The sequence below is a fragment of the Rhagoletis zephyria genome, unplaced genomic scaffold, assembly GCF_001687245.7.
Source record: "Rhagoletis zephyria isolate East Lansing unplaced genomic scaffold, Rhagoletis_zephyria_1.1 Rzeph_scaffold_02981, whole genome shotgun sequence".
Taxonomy (NCBI): Eukaryota; Metazoa; Arthropoda; class Insecta; order Diptera; family Tephritidae; genus Rhagoletis; species Rhagoletis zephyria.
This window is the reverse complement of record NW_016160065.1, coordinates 30,844-38,591: the sequence shown is the minus strand read 5'-3', so window position 1 is coordinate 38,591 and position 7,748 is coordinate 30,844. Positions and strand designations below refer to the sequence as shown.

The 7,748-nt window shown below is 32.2% G+C and overlaps 1 long non-coding RNA gene across 1 annotated transcript in view; it reads left to right on the top strand.

Annotated features, from left to right (window-relative positions):
* Window positions 1-7,748, top strand: part of LOC108368164 (uncharacterized) — a 24,731-nt gene that overhangs the window by 7,366 nt on the left and 9,617 nt on the right. Inside the window, exon 3 of the long non-coding RNA XR_001848334.1 lies at window positions 184-185. This is a non-coding gene — a long non-coding RNA (uncharacterized LOC108368164). The remainder of the gene's footprint in view (window positions 1-183; window positions 186-7,748) is intronic.

The following is a 7,748-nucleotide window of genomic DNA, read 5'->3' as shown; positions in this document are numbered from 1 at the left end:
CTAATTTACTTAAAATGTATACACCCCGGCTTATCATGTAGCGGTAGCTTTCGGAAAGGTGGAAAACATATATTTAATACTTGCGCCGGGTATTTAATGTTCGGCTCCGCCCGAACTTAGACTTTCTTACTTGTTATCCATCAACTATTCGCGGGAGACGTAATTCAATATTTGAGGCTTCAGTGGTATTTGTTGCTGATTCTAAAAGCTGTAGAGAGTGATTGTGCAGATATTTCCTGTGTTTTTTCATTAATTTTAGGATTCGTTTTATATGCTCAGCACACTTATTTACATCCAGGTTTTCCGACTGGAGTACGTTGGCCACTGCCTCAAGAAACTTGCTATATTTCTCAATTAGGCATAATGACAATATGAATGTGGTCTGTTCAGCTGCAGAAAGCAATTGAAAAGCAGCTTCTGTTTATATTAGTTTTTTATTTCTCATATCGCACTATGGCTGAAACAAGCACATCATGCGGCCAAATGTCCAATTTTCAGTTTCATATGTTTATAACTTCTTTTCTAATTAGAGTATCTAGAATAAAGTATACATATATAAATCTGATAAAAGGGCATTATATCTACTTTCATCTGGTGTATGGTGTATTATTTTCAGACGTCATCAGAAGTCAAAAACGAACAAATACTCAACATGTGGATGGACCGGAAATACACTTTTTTATGGGAAATACATACTTTTACCACAGATTCGGATTTTGATGACAGAAATACGAACTTTTGTCAAATGCGTTTCTCTAGAATGGACTTCTGGTTAATGGATTTCCGGTCTGTGTAACCCACTTCCGATCGAAACCGGAAGTCGGTAATACGATCAAAAGGTAGAGCATGCTCGACTTTTTTAGTTCATATTTTTCCGTTTTCCAATAAAAAAACCCATTTTCCTCCATATCAGAAGGACTGCACGGGTGGTCTGGGACACCCGGTGTGCAGCCATTGAAACTTTGCACGAACAATGAAATTTCAATGGCCAGGTTTCGAAATACACTCGGAAGTTTGCCATTGCCTGCCGAGGAGGGACTGCTGCCAGAAGAGAACTTTTCAATTATTCAGATGTTTCTCGGACCAGGGATCGAACTTATGTACTTACATATCGTACCCACCTATCGGATGTGTTTTTTTTTTTTTTAATCTTATTAAAGTTTTGTATCAAGCCTGTGTATGTATGTATATAAATTAACAATAAAAACCCATAGGAAGCTAGAAAAAAAAGCTTGAATATTGACTGAAATAACCTCTCATTACCTCTTGTCCGACAGTGCGTATACGTAACACAAATTTTCAGCAGCATCAGCAGCAGCAGCAGCAATGTGAGACATATTCGATTCGTCCACAAAACAAAACAGCAGCCAAGCGATTCGTTTGCGCTCATTTGCGGTGCGGTAGCACAAAACGGACACATTCGGTCATGCATACACATACAAATGCACACGCATAACTGTTTGTATATTTATAGCTATGTGCATGTTTGTTCGAATTTCATTTGTTTGCGCTACAAGTTCCATTTGATTGTCTGCGGCCGGCGGCTTCCAGCCTTCTTGTGAAGCATTTGCTTTTTCCGCTACACATACACCATAACCAGTGTTGCCACAAATTTTTTTATTTTTTACCAAAATCAACCGAAAAAGTTACCAAATTCAACAAAAAATTACCAAACTTATTTTATGTGCAGAACTGTACAAACATATATATCGAGCCGTAACGGTCAAAATAACGTAAACGACATTTTTTCAAAATTTTCTTTTTGATGCACAAATATTGCTAAAACATTTAGATGCGTTTTCGCATCGAAAAGAAAGTTTTGAAAAAAAATTCGATTGCGTTATTTTGGCAGTTAGGGTTCGTTATGACTGTGCATATGTATATCCGAAGATACCAAGCTTTTCAGGCAATCAGCCCTGAATTTTTTAAGATATTGAACAAAGTTTGAAATTTGAATTTTTTGAGTTCTGTTAAAGAAAGAACTATATTTTAATAAAAAATAACCAAAATCAAATTACAAAAAAATAATATTTTAAAACTTGTCAAAATATGTCGGGGCTATAATTTTCTCGAATTTTTAACCAGTGACAAGAAAATATATAAAAAATTCAATGCTTTGAAGGAAAGCTTTCGACTCGCGCATAGACAGAGTGAAGTCCCGCGCTGAATGCCTTAGCTTTTTGAAAGAGATTTTATATATTTACGTAGAATTCTACTCATATACATGGTTGCCGAGTACACCGGAAAATTTATGGTAATTGCAAGGCTGACGAACTGACAGGAAAAGGACCATCCAATACCTTACAGGAAAGGACACGGTGGATACACTTAACAATAGCCACTTTCAAGCACTTTGTTAAAGATCACACCATTCTAGTAGCCAAGGAACGCGGAAACAATTTTAGCCTTCCGAAACTTTCAGGATTACCTGGTATTTCTATAAAAGGAAACGGTTATCGACCTATTTGACATGTAAGAAATAACCAAATAAATAAAGAAAAAAATTACCAATTTTGGTTAAAAATTACCAAAGCGGCAACGCTGACCATAACTCTAGCTTGGCTTTGTAGTCTTCACATGCTGTTGCTTCACTACGCTGTGCATTGCATTCGACTCATGTTGTATGCTGTCTTTTCGTTGGCTTGATTGGATTTTTCAATGCAAATGCTGAATTCAATTTTTCCAGTTTATTTTTCGTTAAACTTTCTGTTGTCCACTTCTCTCGGCGCTATATATGTAGTACAACAGTGCAAAAACAACACCAAGCATAGTTCTTCCGGCTAGTCGAAAGGCTGTCCTGTCCAGCGCAAATTTTGTGAGACACACCTTGTCGTCTTGCCGTGCTGCTGTTAAATGACTGATTTCACTCTTCTCTTTACTATGGTTGTATGTATGTTTGCTATTTGTGGTGGTATCCTTTTTTGGTTGTTTCTATTATTGTTTTATTTTTAATGCATTCTATTTGTCTACTGGCTTTTGTGGTTATTTTTTAGTTTGTTTGTTTGGTCAAGCCACTCGTTGGTTGTTCGATAGTTTTTTCCTGTTTACTATTTTTTATAAGGCACACATGTATGCCCGCTGTACCATTATACACACACATGTACAAAACGTGTATGTATCCGTGAATGCTTTCGTCAGGACTGTGCTGGCAAATGCAGAAAATTTTTGATCAGAGCATGGCTACAAAAAAAGTTTTGTCTTACCACAAAATCGAATTTTCACTTTCGAACAATTGACGTCCGAAACACCTCACAGCGTCAGCGAGTCACCGAGCTTTTCCGTTTATTATTGCTTTCTGGTGTTTTCCTTTCTTTTTTTATTGCGTTTCATTTTGCTTGCTTTCAATTTATTTGTTCACGCCTTTGCTTGCTATGCTTTCAAGGTTTTCAGTGTCTCTTTTTTTTTTTTAATATTCATTCCATTCTGCCTTGTCAATTTAAACAAACAGCTGGTTTTCCATTTGTTTTTGATGTGGTCAGCTGAATTAAGAAACAGACTCGGAGTGAAGCGCTTTGAATTTTTAAGAAGAAATAAAAATGGGAATTAGAATATATAAGGAAAAAATGCCTTTGGAATAGTTTTATCTAGTCGACAATATGAAAACCATTTCTACATAAAATCTTAGAGGGAGGGTAGCAGAGAATATTTTCCAAGGCTTCTTCGCTTTCTATAATGTACCGTTGTGTCGCCTAATTCTATTCAAGCAACATGAGGACTATCAATAAATTTAAAGAATTTTAGGAACAAATAAAATCAGTTTTAAATATACAGTGCGAAGGCCACAAACATCTGCAGACCCTGCAGAGTTGAAAGTTCTTAACCACGCTTGACCAGTGTGGAGAAATTCGGTCGTTCATGCAACTCAGTGTCGCAAGAAGAAATTGCGCTTCTAAAGTATGTTCAGTCTACCCTTTAGCCCTTCCTGGACTCTAAGCTTATAGAAAAAAATTTAAACAACGAATTGAGGGCATCCTGCTTTTTTCGAAAGCTCTGTATAAGAATATATGAGTATTCCTTATGTAAATAAATAAATTTTATATACTCATATATTTTTCCCTAAAAAACATTTGTTCTTTTGTTAGGATTCTGAGAAATAGTTTTTCTAAAAAATGTTTTTTTTTGTAAAAATACATACCAAGAGTACCTTGAATTGCATTTCGATATTTATTTATTTATTTTATTTATTTATTGTTCAGAAACAGTCCGCAGGTTGCCATAGGTAGAATTGAAAAAAAATTTAATTTTTTGGTGCACCAGGATAAAAAGCATTTAAAATGTCCTTTTAAAACATTATCCTTGAATATCCTTGGAAATTTCTAATATTTATTTTTGAACAAAAAATATATGTCAAGGACTAATATGTAAACTACCACATCCTCGAATTTCGTCCTTCAAACTTTATTAGTTTTAATTATAAAAAATTTTACATTTCTCTTTATAAGATATTGATAGTTACAATATACATACATAAATGAAGATACTGGAATCAATACACTGTACAGCACTCGGTCGGTCGGAGATATGAGCCTTCGAAACTCGAAATAGGACCTTTGGTAAAAAATTGTTTTTTTATTATTATATGTAAATAACTACAAAACTAAAAATATAAACGTGGTACGCAATATTACAAACCGTATATTTCCCAAAATTTTGAACTAATTTTTAAAAACCGTCGTAAACGTGATTAAACCATTTTTCTTCTGATATGCAAATCTGTATAATTCGTGTATAAAAATTCGAGCAAAAACACTTTTTTTATAAAAACAAAAAATTCACAAAAAGTTACTAACCGATTTTTAAAAAAATTGGTATTGTTGTAAAGGCGATTAAACCTCACTCCTTCTGGTATGCGTATTTGTATACTAAGCATATACAAATTTGAGAGAAAACACTTAAAAGCAAAAAATAAATTTTTTTTATAAAAAAAAATATTTTAAACAAAAAAATTACAAACCGATTTTTAAAAAATCGGTATCGTTGTAAAGGATGCCAGAAAACTTATACTTTCTTAAGCCCACAAATCTCGTTTTATATACACAAACAAAAAAATTTAATTAAAAACATTTTATTCCCTCTATACAAACTCCTGCCCCTCCCCTAGGGGAAAGGCTGGCTACGCCCTTTTATACAAACCAATTAAGGTATTTAAACCGTACATCATACGGTCAGTTTGTTCTTTTAGGGCGCATACATGGTGCCATAATAAAGATTCGAGTGTCTTCATTTATCTATATTATAACTATCAATATCTCATAAAGAGAAGTCTAAAATTTTTTTATCTAAAACTAATAAAGTTAGAAGGACGAAATTCGAGGACGTGATAGTTAACATACTAGTCCTTGACATATATTTTTTTCAAAAATAAATATTGGAAATTTTCAAGGATATTCAAGGATAATATTTTAGAAGGACATTTTCAATACTTATTCGTCCTGGTGTACCCAAAAATTAAATTTATTCTATTCTAAAGAATTTTTCCTTTTAATTGATACCCATGTTGTTATTCTAGAATGCACCAAATCTGTTAAATAATTTTTTATTCAATCATATCCTAGAAATTTCAAAATCCTTAAAAAAAACCCTGACGTCAGAGAGAAAAACTAAAATGGCAGTTTTACTATATTTAACCCCCAGTCTTGTGAATATATTGATTTTTTCGTGTGTAAAATTTACTATCGCACGGTGTTATATCACTTTTCTATAAGCAAAAAGAAAACGTGCATACAAAAATTTTTATTGGTAGAAACACTATGAAATCTTTGCAAGTTTATGTACCTATGTATGTAGTATTTAATTTCTCAGACATTTCGTTCGTTCTATTTATTTGTTGCATTTATCATTCATCTGCACAGAAATGCCAACACTTTTTAATCTTCTTTCACAGAACTCATATTCGTCTTCTATTATTCAAGGTATTCATAAATATTGCAATAAGCTAAATGTAAAACAACTTAAATCACCATGACGTTGACATTTCGTTTTAGATTAAATCAAGAAAACAAAGTCTTTAACTTTTATATTCAAACATTGAAGTGTGTACTTTTTATTCCATTTATGGCATAGCCCAGAAACACGCACATGTATGTACAAACAAATCGAATTTAATTAAAAAGAAAATATGTGAATTTAGTAAATTGACCAATACAAATGCTATTCCAATATGTATTAGCCACAAGCAAAATTTTGCTAACTCACTGTGATGCTAAGATGTAGCAATTACTTTGTTTGATTTAAAATACTAAGTGAAGCGTGTACAGATTTAACAACTACATAACTTACACCAGTAGTATTCATGGTAAAAAAATATTCTTTGAAGCAAACTAATTTAATAAAAAACTTATCAAAGTCCCAAACTTTTGGTAATAATGCATTTTATATTATTATTGAAATGGGAAAACTTAGAATTTAATTAAAGAATAGTAAAATATATTTTGAGTTATGGCAGTAAATTAAATACGTTTTATACACACTTTTAAAAGAATTTCATATCAATAAAGTAATTTTTATAAAAGAGAGTAAACTTTCAAAAGTCATAATGATTAGAAATTTTAACTTGTTTACAAAAAGGCGAAATCTAACGGTGCGGTCACAAACCACTGAAGTACTCTTTTGGCAATCTTTTGCCTTATTTTGTAAGGCAAAAATAAGATGTACTCGTAAGTATTTCTTGATATTTTTTATATCACAAATTATCCAACAACACTGTGTGACAAAGAAAATATACTTTCTGCTAAGTATTTACTACTAATAATACTAAGTATATAAGCGACTTACACGTTTTTCCGTACAAAAATATGTGCGGCGTACATACGAACGCACTTCTGCTTAAAAGCGATTCACTCAAGGCAAACTTTTAGTAAATTTACATTAAATTTGTACACAATAATGTTTCTATTGTTTGAGGAGCTCATATTCCAAAAATTTTTGTTAAATATATCTGCAAAACTTAAGTTGCTAGAGCAGTTTAAAGGCTAATAATTTACCACTAAATAAGCCAATATTTACATTTCTTTATATTAGCGTAAATGAAGCTATCCGTAAACTTGGGCCTTTACCATACGAAAACTTAAGACACTTTCTACGTAAAAAATTTATCGATTTTTTGCATAAATCCATTTAAAGGACCTGTAGGGACTAACTAGGAGTAGACTGGTGGTAACTATTTATTAACTATTTCCTTTGGCCGTAACTAACTACTTTTTAAGGGCGATGGCCGCAAAATAGTGAGAACCAAACTATCAATAAAATTTTTTTTTAAATATTTTTTTTTTATTTAACATTATATATTAGCTTATTCGGTTAAATGTTCTTTTGTAGGTGGTCCCATTTTTGAATGCCATCAGACATAACATCAAAATAATTATGTAAAACTACAATCTTTGTTTTATTTGTCCTGAATTCGAAAAAGAATCTGCGAAGTGCAGAAAAAAAGTGTATTGAGTATTTTTTCTACGAGGATATTTAAATGGAAGCTTGCAAAGAAAGCAAACTACCGACAACGTCGGCACGACTGATGCACGACTTTAAAACTAATTTAAAGTTAGTTTGTCATAGCTTATAAGAAGTTAGTTATTTATCGAAATCCCACAAAAAAGCTAACTATAAGTTGGTTATTTTAATCAATTGATATTTTTTTCTGCGGGGCAATCAATGCAAACATTTTTTTCTTCATGATTACTGACTCAAAAATAAGTATTAGGCACTCCAATATACATATGACGATTTTTTTTTATTTATGTTTTTTTTTT